This window comes from Anoplophora glabripennis, unplaced genomic scaffold, assembly GCF_000390285.2.
Source record: "Anoplophora glabripennis isolate ALB-LARVAE unplaced genomic scaffold, Agla_2.0 scaffold274, whole genome shotgun sequence".
Classification (NCBI taxonomy): Eukaryota; Metazoa; Arthropoda; class Insecta; order Coleoptera; family Cerambycidae; genus Anoplophora; species Anoplophora glabripennis.
The window spans coordinates 225,677-247,016 of NW_019416630.1; the positions used below are offsets into that span (position 1 = coordinate 225,677).

The 21,340-nt window shown below is 34.0% G+C and overlaps 1 protein-coding gene across 1 annotated transcript in view; it reads right to left on the bottom strand.

Moving 5' to 3' along the window:
- The window catches only part of LOC108908815 (globin), a 91,861-nt gene extending 75,052 nt beyond the window's left edge, over positions 1–16,809 (bottom strand). The window contains exon 1 of the mRNA XM_023455124.1: positions 16,709–16,809. The gene's annotated coding sequence lies outside the window, so the exon portion shown is untranslated. The remainder of the gene's footprint in view (positions 1–16,708) is intronic.
- Positions 16,810–21,340: the final 4,531 nt, after the last annotated feature.

Here is a 21,340-nt window from a genome sequence, read left to right on the forward strand (position 1 = left end):
GAATGCTACAAGATTTTACCAAGATCACGAAAATCTCTAAAAAGGACTGATGCATCAATAAAAATAAAATGAATTAATTTCAGCGACCAAATAAAAAGTTCTGGTAATTCTTGTACCAAGACACTCAAGAATTTACCACTAGCCCAAGGCAGACGGACGCGGTTGCTTCATAAAAACATTAGTTTCATTAAAATCCATCTTAACATTTATTAATATTTTATTTTTTCAAGAAGTTTGACAGTCAATAGCAGAGGAGCCAGATATTTTTTCTTAATAGAAGTTAGGTCAAATCGTCTTCTTTTGAGCCAAAGAATGTCGCAGTACCTTTTTGATCATGTGCTTATGGGACACCCTGTATTTATGAAAAATTTACATAGGTATTTTCCGACGTAGTCGACTTCATCATCAATGCAGTTTGTAAACCGAGTGCATGATGAGTTGTTGATACCTTCGTCAAAAAAATCTTCCACCGTCTCGAGTCGGTAGAAAACCTTTTTCCACCCATAAAAACCTTCGGAGAAGAGAAAAGGCTGTGAGCAGAGTGGTTAATGATGTTCCAACCAAGTGAATCCAAGAGCTCCTTTGTGGCGTTGGCTGTGTAGGAACCTGCATTGTCATGGAACAAGAAAACTCCCTTCGTTAACATTTCCCTTCTTTTGTTCTGTATCACCATCCGTATTGTTTTCAGGATTTCGCGGTACCGCGCAACATTAACTGTTCCCCCTGGGGCAAAAGGTCAACGAGGAAAACTCCTTCACGGTTCCAATACACAGCTGCCATGATTTTTCGGCCCGAACAGTTTTGAATTGTGTCGCTGATGATGAAGGCGGATGTCGGCACTGTATGCAGGGGTAGGGGGCTACCCACCTTTCGTCGCTAGTCACAATACAGTCAAGGAATTGCTCACCTGGTGGATTCGGAATAGATGCACTTATTTTTTCAACACGCCATTACAACAACAGTTCTCAACTGATTAAGACAAATGAGCCCTCGTTGTGCTCCTAACGCCTTGGCCTTGAATGCAGTATTGCCAACTTTGTTGATATACTTTGTGGATATGCCTCGTACTTAAAACATATTTTTGCTTTTTTATTTTTCTTCAAATTACATCACCAAAAATTGTATCTCATAATCATTAGCGCTTACATGACATGCATAGCTAGCCACGCAAGAAGACTTCGCAGATGCGCAGAATTGATGTATGCCATTCACAGATCGTACGCAGAAGTGTTGATCAGAGGAATGTATACTTGGAAACTTTGGAGCCCAGGTTTGATGTCTGCGGTTCAAAAAGCATACGCTTAAAGTGTTGGTTAGTGGAGTGTCACGATTAAATGTTGCACAATACATTCGAAAGTAATTTAAAATATCGTAAGGATTGTTTTCTCAAAAAGTCCCTTCAAAAACGGGCATATCGTGCCCATTCTTCTAACCAATGCCTTGACCAAAAGGAACTATTTTTTTGTTCTTAATTGACAGACGTAGGCAACAATAGCATTATTTCGTTTTTTATTAAACAATAACATTATTTATTACTTTTCGGATTCTTAAGATGCCATACGTATAGAATCATACGCCATTCCAAACCTTCTCAATGTGAGACATATACTAACAAAAACTTGAAAGAATGTGACATTATAAAATGTCAGTTAAATTCACGTGGATATCTTGAACGTTTGAACGCTAATGAAACATATTTCTTTCAAAATTAATATTTCCCAAGTAACCCATTAATTGGCATTGGGGTACTGCTTGAAATTTTTGCTATAACTTAATAAACTGACGCAGCCGCCGCGCACCGCTGCAATAAGAACGCATATCGGAGGCAACGTAACAAAGTTGTAAAGTCGTTAACATAAATTACCAATATTGTCTCAAGACGAAGGTATGCGGTATGTTGTGCTATTCAAATTGAAATTCACGGTTTTTGTTTTTAAATGACAGACATTCTTTATCACTTCTTAAACAGCATACAAAAATTGATTAATAATTGTATTCTTGCGTAACTGTAATTAAAAAATAATATCATTTGAAGATTACCAGTTGAATTAACCACAAAATTTATAACTACACAAAACAATAACTAGAAAGTGATGGAATTATGGGGAAATTTATTTTAATTGTTATTTTCCACAAATTACTAATCTGAGCCATAGGTACACATGGTAATTAGAAATAATGGGATATCTCAAAGTTCAGAGCAGATCTCAGAAATACTAAATATTAAAATACGGTCCAAACATGCACACATATTAATAAAGGGTGTTGAAATATACAATATTATTTAGTTTTTAAAAATTTTATTATTATCGACTCAGTAACAGCATTTAGTAAAACAAATAATTATTTCGACTAATTCTGGGGTAGCTCATATAAACTATTGCTTTATGTCAAGAGTATTTTTTATAAATGTAAGGAGAAGAGTATTTCGAATGTGCACATATTTTTACGTAAATTGGGGTTGAATTTTTATTAAAGATTTCAATGTAATATATGCACACTATTATCTTCTAGTCTCAAAAATATAAGACTCACGTAGAGTGATTAAACTTATCTAAAAAAAGGTAACAATCACTTCGATTCGTATATATTTATAAATATGCATCACCGTTATCGAGCAATTCAATGAATTTAAAATAGCTCTAGAACTATTTGTATCACAACATCAAGTTTTTTCCATACAATTTCGTTTTTAAATACCATGTGTTAATGAAAATATTTAAAAATTAATTGCTGCAGAAATTTTGTAATTTGCTAGAGGTCGACTTTTCATGTAAATTTACATTTCAGTAATAATTGCATTTCTAAAAAAATTGTTACATAATTTTGACAAAGCGTTCCATCGACAATTACTAAAAAATCCAACCACTAGATCCTACAATCTATTTGGAAGCCGCGTATTGACCGGCATCCCATTAAGCACACATGTATTTTTCGCGGCCACAATCGTAAACCACGTCCCGAGGGACCCAAACCACCTTCTAAGGGAAGCAAAGGACGCAACTCGTGTCAATTTCACCTCACTTTCCAAAATTTCCGCCGCCGCTCCAAAAAATAGTTGCAAGTAGCCGCATCAGACGACACCGCCGATGCTGTTGCCATAGTTGTCACCAGAGATGCGATGCAGAGAGGGAAAAATCGACTCAAGGCCAAATAGTAATACAAACGGAAATGATCCGTTCCAGGAAGTCAGGTTCGAAAGGTGGGAATCTCGAAAAGGTCAGGCCAACTGTCAGAATTTAAGGCGGACTTCTCAACAAACATCTGCGGATCCACCATGCACTGCGAACGAACGTCGACCCAACCAACCCGAGATTCAGTAACCAGCGTTCGGAACCTGAACAGTGTCAGTACACCATCTAAATTATACAGGGTGTCCGGTAAGTACCTCCTAATCTCTCGGGAGTGTATAGGGGAGGTCAAAATAAAACTAGTCCTTCCTATATTTTTTTTTCCTAATGTGCCCCCTAACGGAGTTATGGGGGGTCAAAGGGGTACCTAGAAATTAACGTTTAGGGTTATAACTTTGAAACCACCCTGTATATTTTAATAAAATTTTCGTACGTTGTATTACACATGGAGCTCTACGATTTGATGCTAAAATCAACTTTTTGCTATTATCAGGTGTCCAGAAACGGACTGGCCCTATCACAATTTTTCTCAAAATTTTGACAGAAGTAATTTTATCAAACTGAAAATATTATTATTAGATACTCTGAAGGTTTTTCTTTAAAAATGGTACTCTTTATTTATTTCGAAAAAATGAACGGTTTGCGAGATAAATCGGTTTTGAAAAAAATTGGTAACAAATACAACAACAATTAAAATTTATTTTTTTACAATAAAATCATTCCCGCTAGTGCCAGCCTACAGATTCACCATAAACATTTACTGGTGGTGAATTAAGGGAATGAATAATGCCGTTTCTTGTAAAATCAACATCTATGACCAAAATACATCTACAAATTATTATTGCTCTTGTCTCCATGGAGTTCTTTTCTATTGTTTTCGTTGTTAGACCCTGTTGATTTTAAAGTACTTGTCAAAGGCGCGTGACAGAATAAAAATTCAATTTTATTGTGGTATTCGTTTTAAGCCGTTAGAAATAACATTTAAAAATGGAAGAATATTCCTGTGCAGAATATGCTGATATGCACCTAATTTATGGGGAAGCATTATGCAACTCCGTGGAGGCAAGAAGACTTTATGAGGAAAGGTTTCCGGGTCGACATTTGCCGAGTCCAAAAACTTTTGAAAGAGTTGATCGTAGTTTAAGAGAAACAGGTAAAAAAAAATAGTGAAAAACGTTAGTGAAACTAATTTCTTCCGAATCCTTTATTTAGGAAGCTTTTTGCCACGCCGTGGTGGAGCAGGAGCCCCGAGGAGAGTACGAGACCCTCATGTAGAGGAACAAATATTGGAAGACGTTGCTAATAATCCTTCAAATAGCATAAGGAAGCTTGCGGCGCAAAACAATGTTACAAAATGGGCTGTACATGAAACTCTGAAAGAACAATTGCTTTACCCGTACCACATCCAAAAAGTACATGCTATGTCTCCAGATGATTATCCAAAAAGACTTCAATACGCCAATTGGTTTTTACAGCATCATATTCGGAATCATAATTTTGGTACATCTATTTTGTTCACCGATGAAGCAGGTTTTACAAGAGACGGCATAATTAATTCGCATAATCTACATGTCTGGGATGAAGAAAACCCTCACGCTTTAGTTCAAACTCGCTACCAACAAAGGTTTATGGTGAATGTGTGGGCTGGCATTATCGGGAATCATTTGATTGGTCCATTTATTCTGGAGCAAAGACTTAATGGTGCTCTTTATTTGCAATTTTTAGAGGAAAATCTAAATATTTTGTTAGAAGAAGTGCCCCTTCAAATAAGAACTGAAATGTGGTACATGCATGACGGTGCACCACCCCACTTTGATCGTTTAGTACGTCAACATCTGACGAATGTTTTTGGTGATCGATGGATAGGTCGAGGCGGACCTGTATTATGGCCACCTAGGTCGCCCGACCTAAACCCATTAGACTTTTTTCTGTGGGGTCATTTAAAAAATAACGTTTATTCAACACCCGTAAATAGTAGAGAGGAACTTCTGCTGAGGCTAACACAGAACTGTGACCATCTCCGCAATAATCACGGAATATTATTTCAAGTGCACCGGGAAAACATTCGTAGGATTAGAAAGTGCATTGAAGTACGGGGTGCTCATTTTGAACATCTACCGAAGTAACATTTAGGTACCTTTGTTCATTGTTGAATGTTCTTTGTTGCATGTCTTGTAAGTAAGTTATTTTTCAAATGTTATTTTTAATTGGTCACTACTTGCTCATAAAGTATAGCCAACCCGTTCAAAGATTTCTGGACTTGATAAAGTTAAAGAAATTAAATGCATGAAATAATATGTAAAAAAAATAAATTTTAATTGTTGTTGTATTTGTTACCAATTTTTTTCAAAACCGATTTATCTCGCAAACCGTTCATTTTTTCGAAATAAATAAAGAGTACCATTTTTAAAGAAAAACCTTCAGAGTATCTAATAATAATATTTTCAGTTTGATAAAATTACTTCTGTCAAAATTTTGAGAAAAATTGTGATAGGGCCAGTCCGTTTCTGGACACCTGATAATAGCAAAAAGTTGATTTTAGCATCAAATCGTAGAGCTCCATGTGTAATACAACGTACGAAAATTTTATTAAAATATACAGGGTGGTTTCAAAGTTATAACCCTAAACGTTAATTTCTAGGTACCCCTTTGACCCCCCATAACTCCGTTAGGGGGCACATTAGGAAAAAAAATTATAGGAAGGACTAGTTTTATTTTGACCTCCCCTATACACTCCCGAGAGATTAGGAGGTACTTACCGGACACCCTGTATATGTACGTTGTTTATGCCACATGTTATAAACAAACCATATTTATTGTTATTAATGATAATGTTAATAAATCATAATTTCATAAAGAAATTGAGTTTTATAAATTTCTCTTAAAAATTTTACACACGAACTCAAAGCTCTCATTGCTCTTAAATTAACTAACCCAGAGACGTCCTACTAGCGGAACAGACCCTCAAAGAGTACACAGCCCATAGGACGGCCATAAACACAGTTCATAAAGCTGCCAGCTATACAAAGAGGCACAGTGCAACAAACTCCTAAAGATGAACAGACCTCAAACATAAACTTTAGTACATTAGCAATGTACTCAAAGACTGTCATAAAAGACTAGAGCAGTCCAGCATCAGTTGATACTGTCTAAAATTGAACCAAGTAATGTGCCCAAGTGCGTCCTTTAAAGAAAAATATTGGTAGTCCTTTTGGTTAAATGAACATTATTAAAATTAGATAAATTAAACTGTTTTTTTAAACGTCCATAAATAATATAATAATTAAGGGGGTGATTTAGAACTTATCCGAAAAAAAAATGGAAAAGAGCAGTTCGAAAATTATTTAAAAATACACTTCTGCGCGGCACTGGAAACTGGTCCATTGCAAAACCTGACCTTGTGCAAGGCAAAACATGCAGAATTTTATGTGTGTATTTTACAAAAAATTTTTTTACGATATTGACTCCATTTTTCATGACGCATCTATTTCCAAATTTTTTCGGATAAGTTGTGAATCGTCTTGTATACTAAATAGTAAGTAAATGACACCTTCGTACTTTTAATAACGGTCATCATATTTTTTTTAAATTTTAGCATTCATACATATAATATACGTTAAAAAAATTACGAATTTTCGTGTTTACACGTATCATTAACACTGCAGTCAAACGCAGATGATTGTGATTACAGTAATCTTATTGGCTCACCTTGATCGCATGTTATATGTACCACTTCTAGTTCTACCTTACAAAATTTGTCAGTTAGGTACGTATTGGTCATAAGTGAAGCATTTCCGTATTTTAGTCTAATAAGTATAAGTACCTTTGTAACTACTAAATTTTATTTTTATTTTGCCTAACAATTAATGTTTCTGCTTTAATTACGTATTACAAATAATTATTATTAATGGATGTCAAATTTATTGAAGTTTCACCTTACCTCTTTAAACCTACGATGACAAAATTAATAAAAATAGGAATAATGTTTGTATGTGCGCGATTCAAATTACTTACTAAAATATGAATAACTTGGTAAAATTGACAACTAAATTAAAGCATTGCGAACATTTTCATTGGTCCAATGGTGCCTTTTCAGAAGCTGTTTGCGATTAAATATGTCTTCTGTTATTCCGTAATACATAATCACATAATAGATTATTTTTTAATAACTTACAGACACTAGTTAAATTTAAATTTCTAATAAGAAAATTTAATGTTATAGGTAAAAGCCATTTTCAAGATATTGTTGATATAAAATTTTAAATTCTAACCGAAAACAACGATTTGCAAAATAAAAGGAGCGTAAACGAATGACTCAAACTTTGACCCACGATCATTCAAAGTAAATATAAAGAGAAACATCATTTAACAGTCTACTAATGAATAAAAGTGTAATAATGTTAATAACAAATAGTATGTGGCTGCTTTAATAGACTCAGCTGCGCCTCGTCTATGAAATACCAGCCGCGGCATTAAATCTTGTACTTTACTGCTTAGTTAAACAAATAACTACTTTCTAGACATCAGTGTGACTGATTGCGAGCAGGTCTTGTACGTACTTACATATGATTTCCGGTCGATACGCACCTTGTAGCAAACAGTTTTCATTCGTTCACGTACAGACCTAGATTCCAAAATAGACATTCTTCTTGAAAAATTGTAGTACCATAAAACGATTTCCACTTAGTAGACCATCTTCGTTATTATTTTATAGTTTCAAATATTTATCTAATTTGACTAAATGCACGAAATGTAAACACAATAGTGTCTGATTCTTATAAGCTTGTTTATGCTGGCCTTGACTTGCATTGGAATCCGGTCGGAGTCAGACTAAATCCCATCAAATTCCAACATCCATCTTATAGTGTTGTTTAATATTGAAAGAAAAGCCGACTTTTAACAATATGTTAATGAAATTATTAAGGCAAAGAAGAATGAATTAAGAATGAATAATATTTGTTAATTAATAATATTGTAACAAAAGATATTTAAAGTATATTTCTATGGTGGAAAAACATAAATTAAAAGTAATAACCAGAGTAATTTTTAGCTTCATGATGAGGACATTAGCAATTATTCTTATGTAATTATTTATTTATTTTTTGCGTAATGTTTTACAACATGAACACGGTGGCATTGTCTCTAAACAACTTGTATGTTAAAATTTCAATGATATTACAATGTCACTACAGAAACGTTGCTGTTAACTTAATAATTAATTTTACTGCCTTTATTAACCGATAATTCAAGAAACTTCTTATACTTTTTGTATTTATGATATTATTTTTGCGTATTTTATGTTAGGATCTGTAGATGCAGCAATAGAAGGTACGTAAAAATATTTCAGGTGGTGACTGCCAGTTAAAAAAAATCTATCCTAAACGACTTATGTTTCTAGATACAGGATTTTGAGATTTTGAAAACTATAATTTACACAAATAGCTCTGTTGATATTTGATGTAGATTTATAATATTTGAGTTGGTAACTTATAATTGGTAACTTTGTAATAAGTGATATATTAAGTGTAATAAGTGACTGTTTGAACAATTTAAATTGGTAAAAAATTAAAGTTCTTTCCGTTCATCGATTGATTGATTTATGTTGAGTATATCTGACATCAGAGTTTTAATCTCCGTAGACAATCTCGAAAGTTTATCGAATGCGCTATGTGTTTTTGATTATCTGAATCAACAGTTATTTCTTCGTTTCGTATTTGGTTATGTGCCACATTAGTATCCAAATAACTGGACTAACTCTGGACGGTACACAGAACCCTACAGGGGTAGCTGTGACTGTACCCATACCGTTTTCAGACGAATTTTTTAAGAATCTTTCTAAATAAAATCAACAGTTTGTTAGAAGAATCTTAATAACCGACGAGGTGTTTCAAAAGAATACGTTCAAAGTCCCCTGGATAAGAAGAAATAAGTCTCACATCTGGACCAGCTCCATCACCTAACTTAAATCCCATAGACATCTAAATTTGAAAATAAAGATTTTTAATACAGAGCAAAAATATTCGTAAATCCAGGTATTTTCCAGGAAGTTCTTGGAAAGAAGGTGTCGTGTATGCATTGAAACAGTCGTAGTCATTTTATGGGAATTATATAGAAAATTCCTATTTTTTATGAGGTTTCTAAGAATATGTCGCAATGATGTGGTAAATTGTAATTTGCATTAAGATGTATTGCATTCGCCTGATTCTTTGCGATTTAATTAATCATAAATCATAAATAATATGTTCAACAATGTATTGATAGGTCAAGTTTAAGGTTAACGACCTAACACTCGTCATGCTGTCTTGCAGTACATCCCACGTTTTTATGCAAGTTAACTAAGTTGTTTAGATTATCTTTTAATTTAAATGATAACAATAATTAGAAATATAATTTTAGGACCTATATCGTGTAACACTTTTTTTGTGCGTTTGGATCCAGTCTATCACCTGTTAAAATATTGGTTGTCAATCCATTTATATACTCTATTTAAAAATCAGTGGATTTTTACCTATTTCTATTTACCTATTACCATTTCAAAAGCCCAAGATTCGTTATCATACGTCAAAGATCCTCAGAGCGTAAATTTTTCAAAAATCTGTACATCTCGAAAACTAAGCAATTTAAACATAGGTTTGTACGAATTTTTTTTCTTAAATTGTTTTTAACTGTACACCAAGTATATAATTAATATATCTGCTCATAGCTGTTTTCTTATATTTACTTTTTTGTTGGTCCACCTTATAAAACTGGCACTCATCTAGAAAGTACGAGTTGATGAGTCCCGTAATGAATTTTCTTTTTGCTCATTTTCTTCCAAACTCAATTAAATCTGCTACTTTGAATGCAAATGTAAATTAGACTGTAACGTCTCTACCTAGTACAGTTGTTTTATCACAAAGTGGCACATAGTGTCTAACACTAGCCAAGTAGGTATACCTATTCTACATGCTCATAAAGCAGCTTCGAAAGTTGTGACTTATAGGAATACCTATACTTTTCATTTAATAAAAGTTAAGAATTGTATATAAGTTATTACCAAATGGAATTCTAATTCAGCTTTTCCACATTTCATATAGTCGCAAGGATTATTTGCAAACATTTTGGTTTAAACAGTTCATCATTACAATTATTACTCTATTCGATAAATGTTGCTTGCACTGCTGGCGGCGCTTTTGAAATGACTGTTCAAGATTATTCTGCGGGCTAAAACACCGTCCAGCATTGAATTGCACTTAAAATATCTAGTATATAATAAGATCATCAGACACATATCGGTTTAGAACTTAATAGTTCTAATCAGGATGCCATAGGTAAGATGACCGCCTAAACATCCAGCTATTCGAAGGTCTATGTACAGACGTATTTTGAGTGTGCATGAGATATAACCTACAAACTGTATTATATCTTAATCGTTACTGCTGCTCAGTGCGTACTAGCACAATCATTGCTTTGTACCTATTAATTTGTAACTATGTACTATGAAAGCAAGACTAGTGTCGCATTAGGCCAAGTAAAGTTTTTAACTACTGACATTGTGGAGAAACAACTACCCTGCGGATTAAAGCGCCGTTTAGAATTGAATTTCTACCTATCTATCTATCTACCGACATGTTTTTTTAAGGTGCCATGGTTTTTCAGGTTGCTATTTGGGCTAGGTTCCGGGGGGGGGNGGGGGGGGGGGGGCGAGGCCCGCTCCCATATTCATTTCGGTTCTTTTTGGGTCTAAAGCCGCTCTGAGACGTTTCGTAGTGGCCCCTGTAACTGGTTGCATTCAATTCTTCTAAATGTTTCCCCTTGTTCACTGCCAGCATCTTTAGTGGTAGCTCCATAAATGATTCGCCATAACCGAGGATACCATAGTCATTACATATTAGCAGCAGTATTATTAGTTAAAAACTTAGTTTATTCTGGTATGACACTAGTATTGCCTTTATAGTATCCACATATTAGTAGGTCGCTCATTTCAAGTAAGTGCAAAGCAAAGTTTTGTGCCAACAGGCAATGAATAGCAGTGAAAATTAGTAACCACATCCATGTAAATCCAGTTTGAGCCTCTTCATGAATTACTAAATAGTTTATTCTAAATTGTGACACATTTTTAATGAATTACTGAACCACTATTAAATATCGTGTAATTGTGTATATGTAAAGTCTGAACAAAATTACTACCAGCGGCGTCAGAAATTTTTCGTTTTTTGTCAGTAATCCGAAAAACAATGTTAGAATTTTGCTCTAATTTGTCAACAATTAAAAACCGGAACAGACCGACAGCCTAACGGTTTAAGATGTCAGCCTTTAAATTGATTTTGATTTTTGCGGGTTAGATACGTATGACCAAAAGCTATATTGCAGAGGGGAAGTAGACACCCCCTTTACGTCTTTGGTAGGAGGGAATAATATTTGTTTGAATGAATTTAATTAATAGGAGATTCACCATTAATAATGTTTCCCTTACGCCTGTACTGAATAGTGAAATTATTGCTGATAGTAGATACAGCTTGCTGAATAGTAATACATTGCCCTTCTTCACAAGTCTGACTTCTGGGCTAATAATAGAGAGTAGATTGAGGGACAGAGACACTATTATTGATTATGGAAAACTTATATCTACCCTTCTGACTATCATGTAACAAATATTTATAAATCTTATCTTTAATGCTCCCTTACTTACTAACAAATATTGCCTGTATGAATCTGTGTTTCTAATTCAAGTATTTTCTTCTCAATTATTTCTTTTTCTGTTTGCTTTAATGAGAAATCAATTATAAAATTTTATCGCAACTTTACTATTATACTATTATATGCATGAATACTATTTTCAACAGAAGTTATATGGTGATTATTTTTAAATGTATAAATAGCTCGTAAACTATAGTCCATTGATGATATTTTGTGTCGCTTGGATATAATTATTTTATTATGAATTGCTGCAATTTATAACAACTATTCTTAAATAAGTGATACCTTCAATGACGAATATTTCACTAATAATATAACTAAAGAAGCAGTATTTTTACTGTTAGGTTCTATACTGAATCCTCAACAATGTGTATGTACATCATGTCTGGCTACAGCCTCATACTGAAAGAATTTCTTTGCTATGGTTAGTAAAAATCCATTAACCATAGCAAAATATCTGCATTAAATAGGTGCCAAGACAGTTCTCTTTACACAAGAAAAACTGCTTTGCTGGAAGGAACTCACTTGCATTAAGTAGACAGTTTTGCTATAATCTCTTTGCTACCTCAAGCAAGTCAACTCATTAACCCCAAACGACTCAACACATTAACCCCAAACGAGTCAACTCATTAACCCCAAGCGAGTCAGCTCATTAACCCCAGGCTAGTCAACTCATTAACCCCAAGCGAATAAACTCATTAACCCTAATAGAGTCAACTCGTTAACTCCAAATGAATCAACTCCGTATTTACTATTTTTCGGTGTTGTTGGCTCTCCTCACTCTTCGTGTACCATGCAATGCAACTAAAAATGTTGTACATATCTTCAAACAAGCATAAATAATCTTGAAATCCCCATTCGAGAAGTAAGAGTTTGTATTCAACCTGCACTGTGTGCATGTAATCACGCATGCATATAAGTACTATTGAATACCTACGCAAATACCCAAATTGAAAACTGTCTGGCAGTTGTTAGACAACTGAAAACTGACTCAACTTTCGATCACAAAACATCTATTTATTATAAAGTACCCAACGACTAACGATTGATGAACTTATATCCCGTGTTACGTGTTACAGTAAAATGTCGAAATTTCTAATCTCTTTATGGGCGAAACCATGGTCAGCATAAGGCACGCGTAATTGCGCATGCGCACTAAGCCGAATTCCTGTTTATTCTAGAAATTATTAAGTGAGGCCTCAGTTACAGTAAGTACATTCACTTACCCGAGCAAAGCAACTCACTTGGGACATATAGACAGTCGACTAAAATAAAATTCCAACTAAACTGTCTTATAGCCAGAAGACTTTTTTTTGTTGTGGTAGCAAACACTTTTCAGCAAAACGTAATTACTTGTGACAGCATGAATTTTTTTCTGTGACAGCAAAAATTTTACCTACTGTAGCTAAAATATCTTAGCAAAGCCCCTCACTTGGTGGATTTCTTTCAGTGCAGTTACACCAATTTGGTGTGTATCCCTATTTTAGATGCATTTCTACTTATTTATGCATACCAAATAGAAGAAATCCATACGATGTTAATGTAATATATTTTGTCCCATCAGTATACTCATGGTAAACCATATTTTATAAGATTTTTTTCAATATAGACAAATATAGTGAGATTATGTAAGTTGGCGTAAATATTTTTATTTGCATTAAAAGCAAATTGCATTTTATAGCCAGCACGTACTTATTGCACCCACCTTTCTGTCTGAATAGACGGAAGTTTAAAAGTAATAATTCTGACAATAATTATTTTTAGATTTTCTATCACTGATTTAATGACCATCCATCTGTTTTAATGTAGTTTTCAAAACATGCATTGGTAATAATTTTTCTCAATAAGTATTTGTTTCATAATCACATTAACTAATAAATATATTAAATATAAAGCGTACTACAATACTTTTATGAATATTTATTTTTATTACATCAATACATCACAGAAAAACATATGCGCCTGTGATATCAAATAAAATTGTTAGGATTATAAATGTCGTGCATTCTTTCCATCGATATACAGGGTGATTCAGAACTTATCCAAAAAAAAAAATTCTGAATGTACAGGGGACCCTTACAAATACAATTTTGTAAAGAAAAAATCAAAAAGGGCAGTTCGAAAATGATTTAAAAATACACTTCTGCACGGCACTGGAAACTGGTCCACTGTAAAACCTGACCTCGAACAATGCGACCGGCATGGAGGTGTGATAAAAACGGACAAAAACTTTCGCAAGGAAAGAAATATGTAAATAGAATTTTATCGCACCTATTCAACTGTTTTTGCCTTTATTAATTAATAAAATTAATTTGTGTTTTTAAATAATAAAATCATTTGACATACCCGATGTTACAACAATTGTTCAAAATTTTATCCACCAATGTGTAAACACATTTGGGTCCGTTGTACTCAGTTTCTACGAACTAACACAAATGTTGTCTTGTTTCACCATAACACAAATGCTTCACCATAAATTATCCATCAACTCCGAGTACACGCAAACCATTTTTGACACTAACTACCAACTTTTGACACTAACTACTAAAACACCACAGATAACAGGTAAATATCGCAACGACGAATGCAAAATCCGAATTCAGTATTCGGAGTCACTGAGGCCACGTGGCGAATGACGCTAGAGACTACAGTTTTCCAGCTATGTAGTGGTTGAATGTACTATAACTTCAATATTTTTTTTCTCGGAAACTATAAGGATTTTTTTTTGCAATATTGATTCCATTTCTCATGCTGCATCTATTCCCAAATTTTTTTGGATAAGTTGTGAATCACCCTGAATAAATTTTTTTCAATATTTTCAATCAGTACCTAGTACTTATGTATGTTTGGGAAATGTCGTTTTAGTCAAAAAGTTATGGAATAATAAAGGTGCAGTGCATAATATATTTAAATATTTATGATAAGGTTGATATTCCTCTCATTTTTTAAATTTTAACATTATTTTAGAATTATTATTACACATTATTTTATAAATTTATATTTAATAAATATCTGTATTGGCTATAATGAAAGATCAAAGTTATACAACTTTTTGAAATTTTGCTAGAATTAATAAAATAATCAAAAAGCCCAAAACTAATTTCTATGTTAACACTAAGGACACAAAATGTTTACTAATGAATATTTATGCAATCCAGTGTAACATTCACTATCTGTTTAGTATGAATGTCACAATTTATTTTAACTATAATTCAACAATTAAACAGCTTCTTGAGATCTTAGCATCAAATTTAACTTTGTTATTACTATTAGTTTTGTTTCCACCTGTATTCTGCTATATTGTTGTTACAACTTGTAAATCTTTGTCATACCCTGCAATTAGTTATAAGACTCCAATGTATTAAACTGTGTGCAACAATTGTTTACTATTTACCTATATAAACATGGAGAATCTGTTGTATGATTTGTAATAGTTCTGTAATTGTATAATTTTAACTGTACTGCTTGTTATTATTTTCTTTTAATATTATTATTTGCAAATCGAACCTGGAGCTACAACAATTAGGTTACTTGGTTGTCATACATTGAAGGTTATTGTATTTGTTCTGTTACCATTGACCCAAAGACACACAGAGTAGATTGGATAGTTTGTGGTAGGTCGTAGAATATAGTCAGTGGTAGAATACGTTCAAGGTGATTATAGCAGTTGCCCAGTCTGAAGTGTATTTCGTTCGACCGGCCAATCACATCGATTGCGTAGTTTTTTCTTAGAATTGAATCAATAAAACGGCTGCCCGAGCGAATTAAAGCCTCTTTCATTTTGTACTGGTACAAGCAAACAGCTCGCGAGTGATTATAATAAAATCGATTATTTTACTTAGATTAATCACCAGTGAAACGAAAATCTACACCAAAGGTAATTAAATGTTAAATTTTAGTTTTCTCTTAAATTTGATCCAGTAAATTCCAGCCTAGTTAACCATTAGAATTTTGCTTGTGTTTTTTTTGTAAAACCTTCGATGCTGTGCAACCACGTGCTAATTGAATTTTGTTTCTTCCATTTTCTCTCACCAGAGCTTACCAAAATTTTCAAGAGTTTGTTTTCAAGTAGAAAAGATTAAAATTTTTCAAGAGTTGAAAAGTTTAGTTTTCAGAAACGTTAAAAGTTTTTTTAAGAGTTTTGCATAAAAGTTAAGAACAGTTGTTCTTATTCAAGTTTTAAGGACCTATAAGGTTTTTCGTATTTTGAGAAAGTCTCAAATTATTTATTGTATTAAAGTTAGGCGAATATAGTAAAATTCGACGTAACTAGTTTCTTAAATCGAAATAACGATCATTTAGTGAAGATTCAGTAGTTAAAATTTTGGTAGTCACTGTAAATATAGAACAAACATTCTACTATTTTTTGGTAAACCTCGAAGGGAATAGGTCACTTTGAGCTCCAGATTCGAGTCTGCGGTCCAGGACACCAGGACATCAGAGACCCGTATCCCGCCGAACACCCGGTGAAATTTGAGAAATATACCAGTGAGATTTTAGTGTGCTTTTTATTTTATTTTCTCCAATCCTGACCTACAGGGAGAGGAAACGTTAGGGGGTTGTTTTTTTTTTGTTTTTTGTAGGTTGGCGCCCTTTTTATATCTTTTATCTTCCCCTTAACGTTCTCCTCAAACTGATAAATATATATATGCTGCGAATCAATCATTAGAACCGACCCACTGCCCATTGCCGCCGCTATAAGAGCTGCCGTTCGCACTTTGTAGTTTGAACCTAAGAATAAAGGCTATTCCATTAGAAAATAAGTTCTATTAATAATTCATTCAATTTTTTATTTTTAGTTTGGGGAAAAAAATTAAAAATGACCAGCTTAATTTTGTAAAATTATTGTAAGAAATCGCCCGGTACATATTTTATCGTACTGCTATATACGCACTCACCTGACGTCCACTTGGCACACTACAATATCAGGAGCACCGGTAAAACGTACTAAATCTATTACAGCTATCTTTGCAGACAATAAGAGATTCTCATTGTTAACAGAGATCGTGCCACTGCTTTNCAAATATTGTTTTAATCCAGAAAGATGAAAGCGATGAGTGTAAAGAATTTTGTTGATGTGCTTACAAATTGCACTTACTTTTAAGCATAAACATAAATATTCTTGTAATATTATGGTTAGAAGTGTCTGCCACAAGGGGATTGTATTGGTATGAATAACTTGAGAACGGTGAACTTTAGGGAAAAAATTAAAGTTACCTTTTTACGTATTTTGTGCATTAGAATATAAATTCGTTACAACACTTTGTAAAAAATACAGTGGCGTAGGTTTTTTTTTATAAAAAAGGGGGTGACCCTGTCAAGTTGTACACCACTGGTTGAATCTTTAGAGCTCATATTTTAGGGAATACAATGTTTACTGTCATACATTATCTGTGCTAAATTTTATTGAAATCGTTAAATAGATTCCGGATTTATAAACAAAAAATATATTTTTTTAACAACTTCAACACCCTGTATCTCTAAAACAATGCCGTTCCAGACCTATGTTTATGAGGCAAACACCTACTATTTTAAAAAGATCTATCTGCCCTCGAAGTTTCCTGCATAAAATTCGGACCACCCTGTATATATGCTGCGAATGAACCATTAGAACCGACCCACTGCCCATTGCCGCCGCTATAAGAGCTGCCGTTCGCACTTTGTAGTTTGAACCTAAGAATAAAGGCTATTCCATTAGAAAATAAGTTCTATTAATAATTCATTCAATTTTTTATTTTTAGTTTGGGGAAAAAAATTAAAAATGACCAGCTTAATTTTGTAAAATTATTGTAAGAAATCGCCCGGTACATATTTTATCGTACTGCTATATACGCACTCACCTGACGTCCACTTGGCACACTACAATATCAGGAGCACCGGTAAAACGTACTAAATCTATTACAGCTATCTTTGCAGACAATAAGAGATTCTCATTGTTAACAGAGATCGTGCCACTGCTTTTAACAATCCTCAGCCCACTTAGACATTCGACGATATTTTGTGTCCTTCAACCAACACCACATAAATTTTAATTGACACTATACTTATAAGCTCAAGGATTTAATTAATAATTTATTGGACGTTTGGTCCCTAACAGAGTTTTGTTTGATGGTTTATTTATTGCTGTCTGCATTAGGAATTTTAATAATGTTTGTCGATAGACGAGAACGAATTGTAATAAATATTTTCAAGGTCAACTACGCATTAAAAAAAATATTAAATGTTATGTCGATTTAACCAATTCACATATTCATGGGAAAGGTCATAAAATCATGTAAATTTATATACCAGAAATAATTCGAAATGCTTCATTAAAAATCACGTTTAAAATATACCGTTTATCTTATACTCGACTTATTTATATCAGGAAAGCAGTATACAAAATTAGATTAGTAAAGGGTGTTCCAAAATTCACGCAAGAAGTAATTTTGATAGAAAGCACGGGTTTTTAATTGAAAATTCTACATTTTTTTATACATAAAGTATAGAGTATAGGGTTACGTATGGAATAGCAAATCGGGTAAATGGCCTCCACGGCATTGCTAGCCCATACGCACTTTTTTGTCGAAATACAGTGCTCAATATCCTCCGTCGAGTCGTGGGTGGTCGTTGGCACAATCCTTAGACTTCAAAAAACCCCAAAGAAAAAATCCAACGACTTTAAATCGCATGATCTAGGCGGCCAATTCTGATTATTAAAACGGGAAATTACACGACCAGAAAATGACTGATGCGGTAATTGAATTGTTTCTCGGGTTGTATGGCATGTGGCACCGTCTTGTAGAAACCACATGTCGTTTGTATATACAGGGTGGCCAAATGAAAACGAAACAGCCATTTTCAGAAACTGCGTCTAGATTGTAGAAAAATGCTCAGATCCGTCAATTTTAGATTAAACGGGGACATTCTTTGCTGGTATTTTTGACTCCGCCACTTTCACCCCCCAAGCAAGGGGAAGCATCACCCCAAAATATTTAATGGCATTGGGGGTTGAGTTACATTGGTTTGTTACGTTGATTTTGAGTAAAACAGTTATCATTTTTTTTTGTTACCCTGGCGTCACTCAGCGGTTGCTTTTGGGCGTGGGAAGTAGTTTTATTATGGTTACTAATTGGGGTTGAGGCGACAAGTAATTTTATTTAAATGAATATCTTGTAAAGCCCAGGGAAGACATAAAATTACTAAAATTATTTTCCCTGTATTAGTGATCCAGCAAATAAGAATGCAGAAAAAAAACAATTAAGAGTAAATAATACAAGATATATTTTCAATATAAAAGTTATAAGAATGAGGTAGTAGAAAATATATGTATAGTATTTTCTGATGAATACACAAACGGGAATAAAAAAAAAACAACTTAAGTAAAACCTGGCTCTTGCAAGAGGTAAGCAGACTAGGAGCGTGGAGGTGTATAATAACAAGAAAAAAAAGAACTCACACTCCGAGTCTACGAACAAATAATACATAAATATATCACCGATCAACATAAAAACAAAAATTTGATATATAAGACCTGAACTTTGTGTAGATCATTTCTCGTTGCCTGCGGTATAAAATTCACCACGCGATAATGAAATATGTAACCTTAGTAATGGACAAACACTTCAAAATAAGAGATATATGGCATTTAAAAATAAAAACAGTATTTTAACTGAGCTAGGTACGTAATAGGGTACTTATCGAGGTCCTCGGCCTGGCTTCCTGGAGAATCCTGCCTGCCCGGTACTCGAATACTTCCCGTGACGTCAGATTCACAATTGTGGCGTCGGTAAAAAGCAATTCCGGGTTGAATCTCAAAATGTCGGCGATAAACAAATTGTTCCTCGATTAACAAAGGAAATGCCAGAGAACAAAACGCCTGCACGAGAGAGAAAAACTTATGTAGCTAATATTAACAATAATTCAAAGATGAAGCCAGTAAAATGTGTACAAAACAAAAAAGTTACGAACCTTCCACACAGGATCCTTATTGTAGAAAGGCGTTTTTCCTTTAACACCAAAGAATGTGCACTAAACAAAATCCGCCCAAAGCGAAACCAAATGTAACTGCAACTACTACCATAAGTTACATTTTCATAGTTTGAATCAATGTAGATGCCCTTTTTGTGGGTAGAATTTACAAGAATTGATCAACTACATGTGCACACCTTGGTAAACTTCTAACACTAAATTCTACAATTTCTCTCTCCTCATGCGTAAATTTAAGTTGAACAAAAACTATGCCGATAAGACGGCTAGTTCCGCGACGCGAGAAAACGTTTAAAATTTGAATCGAAATAAATACAACTTAAAACCGACTTTTAAATCTACGTATCAGGTTTTTGACGATTTGTTGTCACTTTCGTAAAGAAAAAAACACAATTGTAAAAAACAGAAATGAATGCTATACACACACAATGAACGTAAAATTAGTGGATTCCAAACTATTTTCTAGTATTATTTGGAAGCGTTGGTTGGTAGTTTATTTAATTGTGTTTTTGAAAATTAAACACTATGGTTTATTCCATTGCGGAAAGGGTAGATATCATTTCGCTTTACTTTATGAACAAGCAGGGAACGATCCACAGTTCCTTTTTAACATCTGTTTTTCTGACGAATGCAGTTTTTTCTTGAACGGGACGGTAAATAGTCACAATTGCCGCTATTGGTTCGATTCAAACCCAAGAGTTTTTCACGAGGTTACACAACAACCGGAAAAATTAAATGTGTGGTGGGTCCTTTTTTTCTACCTGGTAATTTGACTGGCTAAATGTATTTGAAATTACTGGAAGACGCTATTGACCCTGCCTTGCTGATATTGAAAATGTTCCAGAGTATGATGAAGATCATTTGATTTTTCAACAGGACAGTGTTCCTCTGCATTATGCGTTAATTGTCCGTCAGTATTTGGACCAACGTTTTCTACGGAATTGGATTGGGAGAAGAGGCAGCATTGAGTGGCCTCCTCGATCACCGGATTTATCGCCCTTGATTTCTTTTTGTAGGGACACCTAAAAAGTAAAATCTATAAAACACAGCCAGCGTCGTTGGAAGATTTGCGTCAAATAATCGTTTAATAGCTCTGTTTCGTTTTCACTTGGCCACCCTGTATTTTGCAATTTAGGCACAAAGAAACGGATCATCATGTCGCAATAGGTAGCACCATTAACTATTATTGCCTGACCAGATGCATTTTCGAAGAAAAATTGTCCACACGAAACAGTAACACGTTGTGGGTGCATTTGTTTCTCAGAAATCACTCCGTATGCGACAATATTGTCGATTAACGAACCCATCAATAGAACAATGAGCCTCATTGCTGAAGATTCATTCAACGAACTCTCTCCGCTCTGCATGGTCAGTTGGCTTCAGTTTTTGAATCAATTGAACTTTATAAGCTTGAAGATGCGAATCTTTCGTGAGAATACGCTATAGAGAGTTTCTCGAAATATTCAGTTCTTGACCACGGTGCCGAATTGATGTACCTGGACTCTCAGAACATTCTCACGAACTGCTTCGATGTTTTGTGTTCAACGACTTGTTGAAGGACG